General features: G+C 60.8%; 1 protein-coding gene across 1 annotated transcript in view; it reads left to right on the top strand.

Annotated features, from left to right (window-relative positions):
- The first annotated feature begins 2,657 nt into the window (after positions 1-2,657).
- Positions 2,658-13,904, top strand: part of RFTN1 (raftlin, lipid raft linker 1) — a 194,960-nt gene continuing 183,713 nt past the window's right edge. Inside the window, 1 exon segment of the mRNA XM_058290796.2 lies at positions 2,658-2,864. The gene's annotated coding sequence lies outside the window, so the exon portion shown is untranslated.

Genomic DNA, 13,904 nt, shown 5'->3' on the forward strand with positions numbered 1-13,904 from the left:
GAGGTGTGGCTCCTGCCCCCACGCTCCCGAGCTTCCCCCCAGCCCAGCCCCTGCTGTCTGGCTGGCACAGGTCAGGTCTGGGGTTCGGGGTCCCCCCCTAATGACCAATTAGGAGAGCAGCTCCACAGCGCCCGTTGCGTCCATTTTCTGCCATAATGTAGTTATTTTTCTCTACAGAATAATGGGGCTGGAACTATTGGGAGGAAAGTCGGGGGGCCCAGAGAGGGGTGACGTCAAGGGGGCAGGGGAAGGCAGAGGGAGAACAGAGTGAGCTGGACCCCGCCCCCCAAGCTCAGGAAGGCTGGGGGACAGTGGACTGCCCTGCCGTTGGCGCCCGGGGCCTTGTCCATCTGGGGGCGCTGGGCGCTGCTCTCGGGGTCCCCCAGCCGAGCCCTTACGGGAGCTGCACGGGGTGGCCGTGGCCGCCTACTCCCCGTGGGGCTTGGGGGCAGCAGCGTCCCCCACATTTGGGCCCCCCACTTTGTCAACTGGGAGCGCTCAGGACCCGGGGCCCGGCCACCCGTGTCGCGCGGCTGGAACAGCTGGGCTGTCCCCTGCGCAGCCCCCGCCCGGTACTCGGGAGAGGAGGCGTGAGCAGAGGAGAGCGGCGCGGACCCCCGAGGAGACCGTCGCCCCGGGGCCAGGCGAACAGACGACACCCCGTGCGGTTGCCAAGGTAACCCACCAGGAGACAGTGCCAGCGTCTTCGGGGTTGACGGCGGGCGGCCGAGGTCACTGAGCGGTGAGGCCCAGCTGCCCAGGGCCCGCGCCCCGGCCGGCCCGTGACCGCCCGGGGGACCTGGCACCCCTGTCCCCACAGCACCGGGGAAACTGACCCCGGGCTCCTTGCTGGATGTTCCGGGAAGAGAATGAGCATATCGAGGACAGCTGTTGGTGCAGGTTGCACAGATCCTCAAGAGGTGTGAGCAGGCATGACGCATCCATTTGCTCCGTCATGTTTACTGAACACCTACTACGTGCCAGGTAGGAGGTGTCAGAAAATCCAGCAGGAAGATCGAGAGCTCTGAAAATCCCTCAACAATGCATCTCCAAACGGGAAAAAGACACGAAGAGGTCTACACACCACTGGAGTGGAAGAAAATGGAAACGCTCAGAAAAGCTCACAAACCCCAAGGACCCGAAAAAATCAACAAAAACCCACCAGGCTGCGCGCAAACCCCTTACAGAGGGAACTGCTTTCCTTAAAAGACACCAAACCCTTCCGGCAGCCACAACCAGGGCCTGTGACATTTCCCCCCTTTCCTCTTCATCGTCCTTGCAATACTCCACGCTTGGCTGTGAACCACTGGCGAATACAGGTAAATCCTTCTTTTCTTTCTCTGCCCTCGAGGTCTGTGAAGGGTCACGGAGATCCCGGCACGGCCCGCCTGGCAGCAGATGAGCGAGATGAAGGCCCCTGGGCGCTCCAGGTGGCTGGACGGTGCCGCTGCGCGCGTCCCCCACGCCGCGGTCTGACCTTGGAGTCGGGCCACCGCCTGGCCTCGTCATTGTCCCCCAGATGGCAGGTCTGAAAGGACGGGTGGGACGAGGGGTGTCAGAGGCAGCGCAGTGGAAAGGGAGAAGGGCAACAAACACACGACGGCAAAAGGGGCGGAGGCCACGCGGGGCCAGGCGGGGACACAGCACCGGGGTGACCGGAGGAAACAGCGAGGACGGGAAGCTGCTTCCTGACGACAGACGTGGGCCTCCTCGGGTGGGGACTTGGTACAAGGAGGAGCCCTGAAAACACCACTGAGCCCCCCACGAGCCCTCACCCGGTGGGCCCCAAGGCCCAAAGACCCCTCTTTTCCCATCCAGCAAGTGTGGACAAAGAACTGCTTTGTGTCCTTATAAAGACTGAGGACAGGACGGGTGACGACGGTGGAGGCTAAGCCACAGGGTGCCTCCTCAACAAACCACATGTAACAACCCGCGAGCGAACAGGCTCGGAGAGGTCAAGGCACTGGCCCCAAGCCACACAGCGCGCAGGGGGAGGCCGAGACAGGCCCCGGGGTCGGCGAGGGCGCTTCGTTGCAATGTCACCAGTTCCAGGAAGAAGCCTCTCTCTCCTCGTGGGCTCCCCACTCACAGCTCCACTTACCCACCCGGCCCGGCCCCGCATTTATAGAATTTTCTCCCCGGGCGACCTCAAGGCGCAGGAACAGGTGACTCCCCGGGGCCTCTCCAGCCTTCGGGCTCCCTGCGTGGGTGGCACAGGGTGTGGCCAGGGCAGCCGCGCAGGGGCATCCTCCCTCCCCCTGGGCACGGCCCCCCGCGAAGGAAGGGGCCGCCCCGGAACGCCGGGGGCGCGCCCACCTGTGGCGTGGGCCCCCAAGTCCCACCCCTAGCCCCGCGCTCGCCGCCCCCGCGCGGCGCCCCGGCTCGGCTCGTGGGGACCCGCGGGCGCCAGGCGCGCTGCTGGCACCTGGGTGAGGCGGGGCGAGCGGGCGGCTCCGTGGGCGCGGGGTCCCGGGCCGCGGGGGGCGCGGGGGGCGCGGGGGGCGCGGGGGGCGCGGGGGGCGCGAGGCTCCCGCGGCGCCGCGCGGCATATTTTGCCCATGAGTTCAGAGGAAGAGGAAGTGTGGCCGGCGGGCGCGCGGCGGCGGCGGGGGCGCGGCGGGGCTGGAGCCGGAGCGCGCCGGGCGCGGGGCGCAGGAAGCGGGAGCGCGGCGGCCGCGGGCGCCGCGGAGGGACCGACGCAGCGGCCGCGGGCGGGACCGAGCGCCGGCCGCGACCCCGCCGACCCGCGCCCGCAGCCCGCGCCCGCGCGGCCGCCCTGCATGGCACAAACTTTCCTCCCGGGACGCAGCGCCCTGGGTGCGGGAGCCCGCGCCCGCGCCCTCGCCGCGGGGCTGCCCCGCTCGGTAGGTGGGGCCGGGGGGCGCGGGGGGGCCCCGGGCGGGCGGCTCCCCACGTGGGGCCGGCGCCGGGGCGGGCTTCCCCCGCGCCAGGGGCTGGGAGCTGCGGGCCGAGCCCCGGGCTGGGGGTCGAGGGAGGTGGGGCCCCCGTCTCGGGCCAACTTTTTTGGGGAAAAATAAATGATCCTGGGCGCGCTTTGGCGAGAGGCACCCCGAGGCAGCCGGGTGGGGTCGAGGGCTCTGCGGGTCGGAGGCACGCGGGGAGGTGGGGGGTCGCGCGGGCGCTACAGGTGGGTTCCGGGCACCGCGGGAGGGGGTGCCCCCTGGAGATGGGGCGGGAGCTGGCCCCGGAGCCCAGGTCTCGGGTGGGCGCGGGGCGGGCGAGGGTGGGGAGGCGCCGTGGGCGGGCGTGCCCGAGCGCCCAGGGCCAGGCTCGGGGCGCACGCTCCTCAGTGCGGAAGAGGGAGTTGCCCCCTTCTGGAGGGGTCGCCCGGGTGGGCGCGCAGGTCGGTGTCACGGAGCCTCGGGGAGGGGCGGGCGCACCCCCCCTTCCTCGGCCTTGCCCCTCGGCGGTCGCGGGGAGAACCGCGTGGCTAGAGGGTGCGGGGACCCGGGCGCGTTCCCGGACGCCCCCTTGGGCTCGCGCTCGCCCGGCCTGCGTGTCCGGGGGCGGTGCCCGGGACACGGGGTGGCCGTGGCCGGTGCGTTCGTGGGGGGGCGCTGGAAGCGAACAACAAAGCCTGTTGGGAAGGGACGCCGGGCTCGCCCCTTGGGCTGGGGTCGGCTGCTCCCAGGCGCGCGTCCGGGGCGCGCCCTCCAGCCCCGGGGTCCGCGGCCTCCCTGGGGCCGGCCAGGGAGGGCAGCAGTGCCAGCGCCCTCGGGGCCCGGGGTGGAGCGTGCCAGCCCCCGGTGCCCGGCCTTCCTGGTTTGTACCCCTGCACAGCGGAATTCCCGACAAGTTCAGGTGACTCCCGATGTCACCAAACCCCACCGAGGAAGGAAGCCACCAGCTGTCGGGGCGCCCCGGGGCGCGCGCGTGCGCTAACCTCGGGGAACTCCCGTCCCCCGGGGCTGCGCCCTGCAGCCTCCTCTGCCCGCCCTGGGGTTCTGAGCGCCCCCTGAGTCGTGCAAGCCCCAGGCGTGGGAGGTCCCCGGCTGCACTCGGAGCCTGGGCCGCTGCTCTTTGTTTGTTTTTTTGGCTGCATAGACACGGGGCCAATGGTCGCCGGGTGTTGTGCAGTTAGCTAATAGATTTGGAGCGAGAATTCAAACAGAGTAAACGGGGAATACAAATCAGCGAGCTCTTCTCCCTCTCGAGCAGGAATTTTTGGCTTCCGTTCAAATAATTTGCTTTGTCTGTGGGGAAAGAGGCAGAAAATCTTTGGCATGAGTGATGTGAGTTTCTGTAAAGCTACTTGTGTTCTCCCAGTCTTCGCTTTTGAGCAAAACTGAAACTGGGTGGGCCCCGGGGCCCGGTGGGCACGTCGCTGGACCAGCTTTCCGTCTTGGTGGGCCGAGAAGGGGGCCCTGCCACCCTCATGCCCCCAGCGTCAGTGTGGACAGTTTCTAAACCTGTAGAAAAGTTGCAAGTCCAGTGACCACCCCACGTCCTACCACCTGGAGTCGACACCGTGTTGCTTTTTGCCTCGATCGCGCAGCTGCCCATGCGTCCACCCCGCCGTCCCTCTGTCCGTCTTGAAGTCGGTGACAAACATCGTATGTGTCGCTCCTAAGCGTTTCAGCACGTGTGTGATTCTTTAGAGATCAATACCCGTCCTTGGCTTTTTAAAGGCAAACATGACACACCTGCGTCCATCTTGAGAGCGACATTTCCGTACTTCTTTGCCGGCTGCGTTCACCTGTGTACCCTGGTCCCTATCGAGGTAGAGGAGGCCACTGTCACTGCTCCTGCCTGGTCAGGCCCTGCCCCCACCCCCCAGCAGCCGTCGCTATTCTGGTTAATTTTGTCCCTTCTTAAGCTCATGAAAGTGGCATCGCGCGGTCTGAACTCTCGTGGAAGCGTCTGGCCCGCAGCGGGCTCTGGGGGCTCGTCCGTGTGGGGGGGCCAGTAATCCCACCTCCTTTACGGCGGGCTCGTCTGCCGGTTGGTTGCTTCGTTCCCCTGTCGAGGGACTCGTGGGTCAGCCCCGGCGCTCTGGCTGTCTAGAGCCAGGTGGCTGTGGGGCTGCTGGCCGTGAGTGACTGTGTGGGCACTTGCTGTAGGAACCTGCCGGGCCTTTGTCCAAGCTGGTCGTACCGTGGTACGCTCCCCTCGGCAGAGAATGCCAGTGTGGGCTTTTAGGCCGTGCTCTCCCGTCTTCCTAGCCCAGAGTCAGGAGCAGGGCAGACATGGGTGGCGCCGCGGGACCAGAGCCTGGGCCCACCCGATCCCATCTGGAACGTGTGGGGCTGTGGGATCCAGCCCCGGGATCCACCTGATTCCACCTGGAACATGTGGGGCCATGGGATCCAGCCCTGGGATCCACCCAATCCCATCCAGAACGTGTGAGGTGGCGGGATCCACCCGATCCCAGCTGGAATGTGCAGGGCCGTGGGATCCAGCCCTGGGATCCACCCAATTCCATCTGGAACATGTGGGGCCATGGGATCCAGCCCCAGGATCCACCTGATTACACCTGGAACATGTGGGGCCACGGGATCTAGCCCTGGGATCTACCCGATTCCATCCAGAATGTGTGGGGCCATGGGATCCAGGCCCAGGATCCACCCGATTCCATCTGGAACATGTAGGGCCATGGGATCCAGCCCGGGGATCCACCTGATCCCACCTGGAATGTGTGGGGCCGTGGGATCCAGCCCGGGGATCCACCTGATTCCACCTGGAACATGTTTTCCGAGCTGGAGTGGCTGTGAGATCCCTGACTGCCAGTAAATGGGTTTCCTCTTAGATTCTCCCTGGCTGCTGAGGTGGAGTATTTCACTTTTCGCCGTCTTCAGAGAAGGGGATTCCAGAGGGGACCTCTTCGTTGTAAAAGAAGTCCGAGGACTTTCTATGAAAAGAGCCCCACCGCCCCCAGCGTTCCATTGACCCTGGGAACTCCCAGGGGATTCCTGGCAGAGGGGTCTGGTTGAACTTGGGGATTCCCTTGGGATTTCACCGGCCAGGGCAGCCGTCTGTGCGCCCAAAGGGCCGTGCGAGCTGCACGGGGCACGTGGGATCGACGGGCCTGGCGGTGAGAAGTGCGCCCTGGCCGAGCGGCTGGGCCCCAATCCCTCGGCACCCTTCGCCCCCGGGACCGCTGCGGATGTGGAACTCGGCTGCTCCAAGGAGCAGGAGTGGAGCCTCCTGCCCTCGCCTGGGGACGGCGCGGCGGGGGGAGCCCAGGGCGAGGGGCTTACGTCTTGCCAAGGGGACCCGCTGTGGGCCAAGCTTTGATGGGGCTGGAGTTGGGGATATGGCGCTGCATATGGGGGCTACCGTCCCCACCTGAGAGCCCAGGGCAGCGCCGCGTAGGGGCCCAGTGGCCGCTGCAGTGTCCTGACCCATGGCCCCCCACCTGTCAGGGTGCAGGTGGGTTTTATCCCCGGCCCCAGCCTGGGAAGCAGCTTCACGGTACTTGGGCCCCTGGAGAATTTCGACTGTCAACCGCCATTGTATCAGCACTTTTCTTATTACAGATTTTACTGTTGTTATTAACAAAATAATCATTAGATTATTTTGCACGTGCTGTGTGCTTCGTGTTTTTTTTTTTTTTTAAAGATTTATTTTATGTATTTCTCTCCCTTCCTCCCCATTGTCTGCTCTCTGTGTCCATTTGTTGTGTGTTCCTCTGCGTCTGCTTGCATTGTCAGGCGGAACCTGGAAACTGTGTCTCTGTTTTCTTGCGTCTTCTTGCTGTGTCAGCTCTCTGTGTGTGGGGCCACTCCTGTGCAGGCTGCACTTTTTTTGTATGGGGCGGCTCTCCTTATGGGGCGCACTCCTTGCATGTGGGGCTCCCCTACGCAGGGGACACCCCTGCACGGCACAGCACTCGTTGCAAAGTGGCAGCACTGCGCGTGGGCCAGCTCATCACACGGGTCAAGGAGGCCCTGGGTTTGAACCCTGGACCTACCGTGCGGTAGGCGGACGCTCTATCAGTTGAGCCACGTCCGCTTCCCTGTGTGCTTCGTTTTTGCCGGGGACGGAGGCCCTTCACGAGTAGTATCTGAATGTGATTCTCATGAGAGGCGAGTACTGCTATTATCTACACCTTGACTTGAGGAAACTTAAGGTTTAGAGGGTTAGGTCACTGGCCCCAAGTCCACATTTTCTTGTTTTCTTGTTCTGTGTACAGGCTTGGATTTCTGAATACACAAATACAAAGTCTCATAGACACTGGGTGAGCAGAGCAAGGCCGGGAGACACGACACGCTGAACTCACTCTCTGCCGTTTTTATTTTCCTTGCTGCCGTGGGCACGGCTAGAGGTACTCATTTGCGTGGCAGTTTAAGATGTTACTGGTGGATTGGGATTATAATTTTATTGTGGAAAGAAAAGATGTCAGCTGTGTGGTTTGAGGGTCTCGACCGTAACTGAGCTGTCCAGTACGTGTCCACTAGCCACGTGCGACTTCTTACATTTCAATTTAAACCCGCTAAAATGAAATAAAAATTCAAAAACTCGGTTCCCCTCTCACTTGCCGTGTGTCAAGTGGCACATGTGGCTGAGGGCATCGGGCCGTGCGGACAGAGACCACGTCCTTTGCCGGGAATTCCAGGGGATAGCGCGACGCCACACGCGCGTTTCCTTTATTCCCTGTGGTTAAGAATTGGCAATGAATTTGCTAAGGCTTAGGCCATTTTTCACTGACAAAGAGATAAATTTAGCCGAGCATCTCTTTCACGTGTCCCTTGGTCCGGCTCGTGTTGGGTTTTGGCCGTTCATCTGGGTGTCGCCTCTCTCCGGGGTCGCCAGAGGGGCTTTTGTGGGGACCGCTGCCTCGTGGCCGAGCTTGTCACTAAGGGCCAGTGCAGCAGGCCGGCCGTGGCCCCCGCGGGAGCTCCCTGGAGCCTCTCTCTCCCGGCAAGGATTCCGTTTGCCTTTTAAACCTGCAGATGTGCCACTCGCTCCCTGGCTGGGCTGAATTCAGGAAGAAGGTTCGCTCTCAGCGGGCCGGCCCCGGAGAGCTTGGAAACCAGGTCAGGGCCTGGGGGTGGCGGCTGCGCCCAGCGAGGCCGAGCCGGGGGCGCCCGCTGGGGTCCCCGAAGACTTTATCCGGGGTTTTCCTGGGCCGTTGGGTAGCGTAGGAGGGATGGGGCGAGCTGGCCGCTGCTGGGTCCAGTTGTGGGGGGCGTGAGGTGGCCTCCCTGCCCCTGGGTGCTTCTCCAGAATCGGTGCCCAGGGAGGGGAAGCCAGCCCCGGCGTCGGGCTCGGGGTGCAGGCAGGAGAAAGCCCGCGTGTGTTCCGCTCAGTTTGTTCGATACCGGCCGACGCTCGCGCTACGTGTCGTCCTGCCCTGGACGTTTCCACGCAGCCCTTTGGAAGCCAGCTGCGCTTCAGCAACAACCTGCCGCGGCTTTTGGCCCTAAAACGTTCCGTCTCGTTGTTCCTTAGGCCGGACTCCCCGGCTGGCAGAGTTTATCCTTGGCCGAGGGTTTCCAGCTTCCAGTTTTTGCCCGTGTGTTTTGCAACTCCCCACGCGGTGTGTTCCCTCCTGTCCCGAGGCATCCTCCAGGTTTTGTGGAGTCCCTCCCAAATCCCTGAGGTTTGGGGGAAATCCTTGTCAGAGGCCTTGTCCACAAGCTGGGGTGAGAGGGGATCTGCCTCGTCACAGATTTTGGTGACTGGAACATGATCCTTTCATGGGACCCCAAGTTTCTGGAATGTAAAATAAAGTACAAGGCATTAGATTTCTTTGAACCCCTCTTTGGATTGGAGAGGGCTTCGGGCACCTGGCAGTGTCTTGGACAGCGGGTGAGGGACCATTCCGGTACCGCGTAACTGTGGCTCTAGGCCAGCGCAGGCAGGAATCCTCGTGCTGGGTAACGAGTAGCACGAGGGATGGTGCAGGCAACGGGTGGGCTTGATCCTGCTGTAGGTCTCTGGGCGCGTCTGAGTCCTGCGTGCGTAGTGACTTATCCAATCCCCACCCTGCAGGGAGATGCCGCAGGGCGGTCGCGGTTCTTGCTTGAAGCCACACAGCGGAGAAGGGGGGACCCTGGGCCGTGCCCCAAACCCCGGGGCTCCATTGTTAAAAAAGGGAGCTCGGGAGCAGTAGGCAGATACTCCACGTGGCTTTTTCCATCTTTTTCCAGATAATCAGCGTCTTTCCTCTCTCTGAGGGGCACAAATGACTTTTTTTAAAAAAAAGATTTATTATTATTATTATTTTTTCTCCCCCACCTCCAGTTGTCTGCTCTCAGTGTCCATTCGCTGTGTGTTCTTCTGTGACACCTTCTATCCTTATCAGTGGCACCGGGAATCTGTGTTTCTTTTTGTTGTGTCATCTTGCTGCATCAGCTCTCTGTGTGGGAGGCACCATTCCTGGGCAGGCTGCACTTTCTTTTGCACTGGGCGGCTCTCCTTACGGGGCGCACTCCTTGCGCGTGGGGCTCCCCTACGCGGGGACAACCCTGTGTGGCAGGGCACTCCTTGCGCACATCAGCACTGCACATGGGCCAGCTGCACACAGGTCAAGGTTGAACCGTGGACCTCCCATGTGGTAGACGGACGCCCTAACCACTGGGCCACGTCTGCTTTCCACACCTGGCTCTTGGTCTTGCAGCTGTTGGGAGCAGGCCCAGGTGGCTGCAGTCGGGGCTGACCACGTGCTTGCAGGTGGACGGTGGGGGTCTCTGATGACGCCTGGCCGCCCCCTTCACCCCTGCCCGCTCCATGACCCCACGTGGAACCCACGGACTTGAGACACCCGGGTCCCGCCTGCCGCCCGCCCCCACGGCCTTCCCGTCGCAGGAGGCGGCCTCTCCGTCCCCTCCGCGGCGCAGGCCGCCCCCTGTGCTCGCCCCTCTCCAGGGCCTCCGGAGCCCCTGCCCACCGCCCTCAGGCATGCCGGGGTTCGCCTGGCGCCCCTGCCGGCTGTGACCCGACCTCGGGGCCCCGTGCCACCCTCTGCTCAGCGCCCCAAGACCCTGCCACACCGCCCCATGCTTCTCGGCTTCACATCGCGCATCCCGTCCTGCTTCCCACACGGCTGTGCTGTCACCTGCCTGGCACGCTGTCCCCACGTCCCCTCCATCACCTTCTGGGGACGCCGCCGGCCTCTGTTTCTTTGGTTGCCATGACAACATACCACAAACTGGTGGGCTTAGCACCACAGAGGTCCCTGTCTCACGGTTCCGGAGGCTTCTGAGAGGGGGTGTCCGGGCCCCCCGAGAGCCCACGCCTCCTCCCAGGGGTCCCCTGGCTTGTGGCCGCAGCTGCTCCGGCCCCACAGGCCCGTCCCCTCTGTGTCTGTGCGTCCTTCAGGGCCTGTGCATGTGGGGCCTCCTTCTGCGGGCCCCGTCTTCCAGGCCCCGGGCTGGGACTTCGCCGGGTCGTCGTGGGGGCGTCACCTCCCCAGTGGCCCTGCTTAAAACACCGCGCCTCCGCCTGCCAGGTGTCCATCCCGCTTCCGGCCTTCCCTCTTCCCCGCTGTGACCCACCCTGAAAGTGCATTTTGTGTATTTTATTAGTTACCTGCCCCCCATGTGTCCCGGCAGAAAGAAATTGAGGTTATTTAAGGGTGGAGGAAAGATGTGTTTTCTTTTCAATTTGTGTAGTGTTTTCCCCCCACAAGTGTACTGAGTGGTTACGGCATAAATGATTGTTAGTTGTTTAGACCTAGTGGATTAATAGAGGCAACTGTTTGGTGTTTGTCTTGGCCTCTGGGAGGCGTGGAAAATGCACAAAGGGGAGCGGATGTGGCTCAAGCGATTGAGCACCTGCTTCCCACACGGGAGGTCCTGGGTTTGGTTCCTGGGGCCTCCTAAAAAGAAACAGATGAAAAACAAACAACAAGCAAAGAAACGAAGAGGTCAACTCCAGGGAGCCGATGTGGCTCAGTGGTTGAGCACCGGCTTCCACATACGAGGTCCCGGGTTCAATCTCCAGCCCCCGTACCTCAAAAAAATAAAAACAAACAAAATCACACACACACACACAAAAGTCGGGAGACGCTAAGGGCCCCGCGAACTGAGCAAGCCTCAGGACCTCTGTCTTGTGTAGTCCTGGGTGCTACGTGTAGATCGTGAAAGAATACAGCAGGGATAGGAGGAGAGGGAGGAAGGCAAGGGCCCCGGGCCTTCATCCAGAAGTCTTATTTCTTAAAAAATGCAAGATGGGAAGCAAGTAAAACATAACTCTTTGTTGAATCTGGGTATGGGCCATAGACATCTCGTTTTCGGCACTTTTCCATGTGTTTGTAGTAGTTGATAATTAAAGTGATTTTAAGAGAGAAGACAGGAGCAGGCCAGCGTGGGAACTGGGGGGTTTCTGTGTCTGGGAGGATGGCAGAGGAGCCTTGGGGGGGCGGTGCTCGGGGTAGAAAGAGTCAGGGCCCGGGGTGGGTGGGGTGGGCCGCCCACGTGGCCGTCGGCCTCGAGGCGTGGCACCTTGCACTGGCACATGGTGTGGGGCATTGTCAGCCCTACTGCACGTCGGCACCACTTGGGGGCTCTAAAAAATACTGACACTCAGACCCCGTCCCCAAGTGCTTGGGATCGAGACTCTGAACAGCTTTCCGGATGGTTCTAACACGCCGTCAAGATGGAGAACCGCCCCCCGCCCAGGCTTGCGCCAACTTTAAGGCGCGCTCCGAGCCGCCTGGGGTCTCGTTAAAATGTAGACTCTGGTTCGGCAGGTCCGGGGTGGGGCCTGGGCTTCTGCATTTCTGACAAGCTCCCGGGCGATGCTGGGGCCGCACTTTGAGGAGCACGCTCCCTGGCGAGGGGCTGTTTTGAGTTAAGGGGGGTGTGGTGGAGACTAACGGGGGAGCAGACGCCCACCGAGAGGCTGGGAGGTTGTACCAGGCAGGGTGGGGTGGCGAGCTGACTTTCTTCTTCTTATAGTGTAAATACTTCTTGAATTAGTTATCTCTCGCTGCGTTACAAATTGCCCCAAAACTTGGCAGCTGGAAAGACGCAATAAACATTGATCATCTGTGGGTCAGAAATCCAGGCCTGGTGCGCTGGACGGGTTGGCCTCGGGGTTGCCCGGGAGGCTGCAGGTGAGAGGTGGGCCGAGGGGTCCCCGTTTGTGAGCCTGTCCCTTAGCGGGCGCCGCAGCCCCTGCCCGGGCTCCTCCTCGGGGCGCTTGAGCGGCCGCCCAAGATGGCGGCCGGCTGCCGCGTCCACCTTCCTCCGAGTCGCTCGTTCCCACAGCGACCTGCTGGCTGCACGGGTCAGCCTGTTCCTGGTGGAAGGGCACGGCCGCCCCTAGGAGGATGATGGGGGCCGGCTCAGAGGTGGGCTCTTTTACCCCTTAGTGTTTCCACTGCAAAACCAATGCGTGCTCAGCACAGAAAGCTTGAAAACTGTAGACCAGTCATTCAGAAAATGCCCCCCCGCGGCCTCACGACCCGGAGAAAAGTCCTGTTAGCTTTGTGGTCTGTGTGCTGACAGCGTCACCAGTATCGTGGAAAAAGAAAAAAGGGCAACACTTAAAAAAATGTAAAAGGGAAAAAATATCGTGGCTCTTGTAGGTGAATGCACACACGCGCACCGAAAGCGGCGCTGTACAACGGTACTGTGTTATATCGATTGTCGGTTATACTTGGCATTGAATCAGGAACATGCTCAGTGAGTCGAGTTCAGTTATCTGTCAGAGGGCTTTTGTCAGACCGTGTTTGCAGGATATCAGAATTTGTCACCCTCTGACGGGTTGACTGAATGTGCAAGTTTTCATTTACATTTCTGGTTTGAGAGATGTCGTTATTATGTAGACGTCTTAATTTGGAGCATCAGTTCTTACTCTGGGTGAGTGTGTGATGCCATAAACACACATGAGTCTTCGAATATGAAATGTGAGTGCGGAAATAAAAAATGAGTTGCCAGCCGGCCCAGCGTCACCGCATAGAATTGCCCGTGTCTGGTGGCTTGTCGGCAGCTGTTGGCATCTGTTAAGGTTAGCTTTACAGCCTGCTTCAGATTGCTGGCGTGTGTGGTAAGTGGCGGCTCACTCTTAATGAAACTAATTTGTATTTGAAAACATGACTACGTTTATTGCCCCATGCTGGATGATAGTAAAAATGAACCTGTAAACTGTGTTTTTTTAAAAAAAAAAAGAACTGTAGCTGAAAAATAATCTTTAAAGGAGGTGTACCTTTTTTAAAGGGGGTTTCCAGTGTTTTATGGACATCTTAGGAAGCACCTCAGAAACAAATTAGATGCCACACCAGGGCAAGGTGTTAATAAAAGGGTGGTGTGTGGGAATTCTGTATTATTGGCAATGCTTTTCTATTAAAAAAATTAAAAAGAAACAAATTGGAGGTTCTTCTAAAATGAGAACCCTTAAAAGCCAGCACTTAGCATGGCGCAGGCTCTTGTGCCCCGCGGCCGAGCAGCACTTCTGGAACCACGCCTGCAGGGGTGCGCTTTGTATTTTGCGCAGCGGCAGTTTTCTCGGAGTACCTGGTCCAGGCTTCTAGAACAGCCCGCACCCCTGCCCCATGTGCCCTGGTCGCCTGCTTTCTCCTGCCCTGCCCTTGGCCCGGGATCTCCTGGACCACAGGCTGCAGCTCAGGTTTTGGATCTCCTGTGGCTGCTTGAGGGTCTGGCTCCAGCAGACCTTTCGAAACGCGTGTTGAGTGAGTGAATGAGTGAATGGAGCTGAAATGTAAGTCCCTGCTCTTGTGCAGCTGATAGTAGGAGACTCCGACAAGAGACTTGTCCAGCGTGTGCTAAGCTGCATCCGTCCTGCTGTAGGTTTATCAGAAGGAATTGGCCAGCGGAGGGGTCTTTGTTTCCTGGTCATTTGCAGGGTCTGGTGTCCTCTCCTTGCAGGTGGGGCCGCAGAGCCTGCCCCCGATGGTCTTATTTTCCTCTGCTAAACACGCGGTCCCTAATTTTAGCTCATTTCTGCTAGAGACTTGCGTGTATATTTTGGCTACT

The sequence above is a fragment of the Dasypus novemcinctus genome, chromosome 31, assembly GCF_030445035.2.
Source record: "Dasypus novemcinctus isolate mDasNov1 chromosome 31, mDasNov1.1.hap2, whole genome shotgun sequence".
Classification (NCBI taxonomy): Eukaryota; Metazoa; Chordata; class Mammalia; order Cingulata; family Dasypodidae; genus Dasypus; species Dasypus novemcinctus.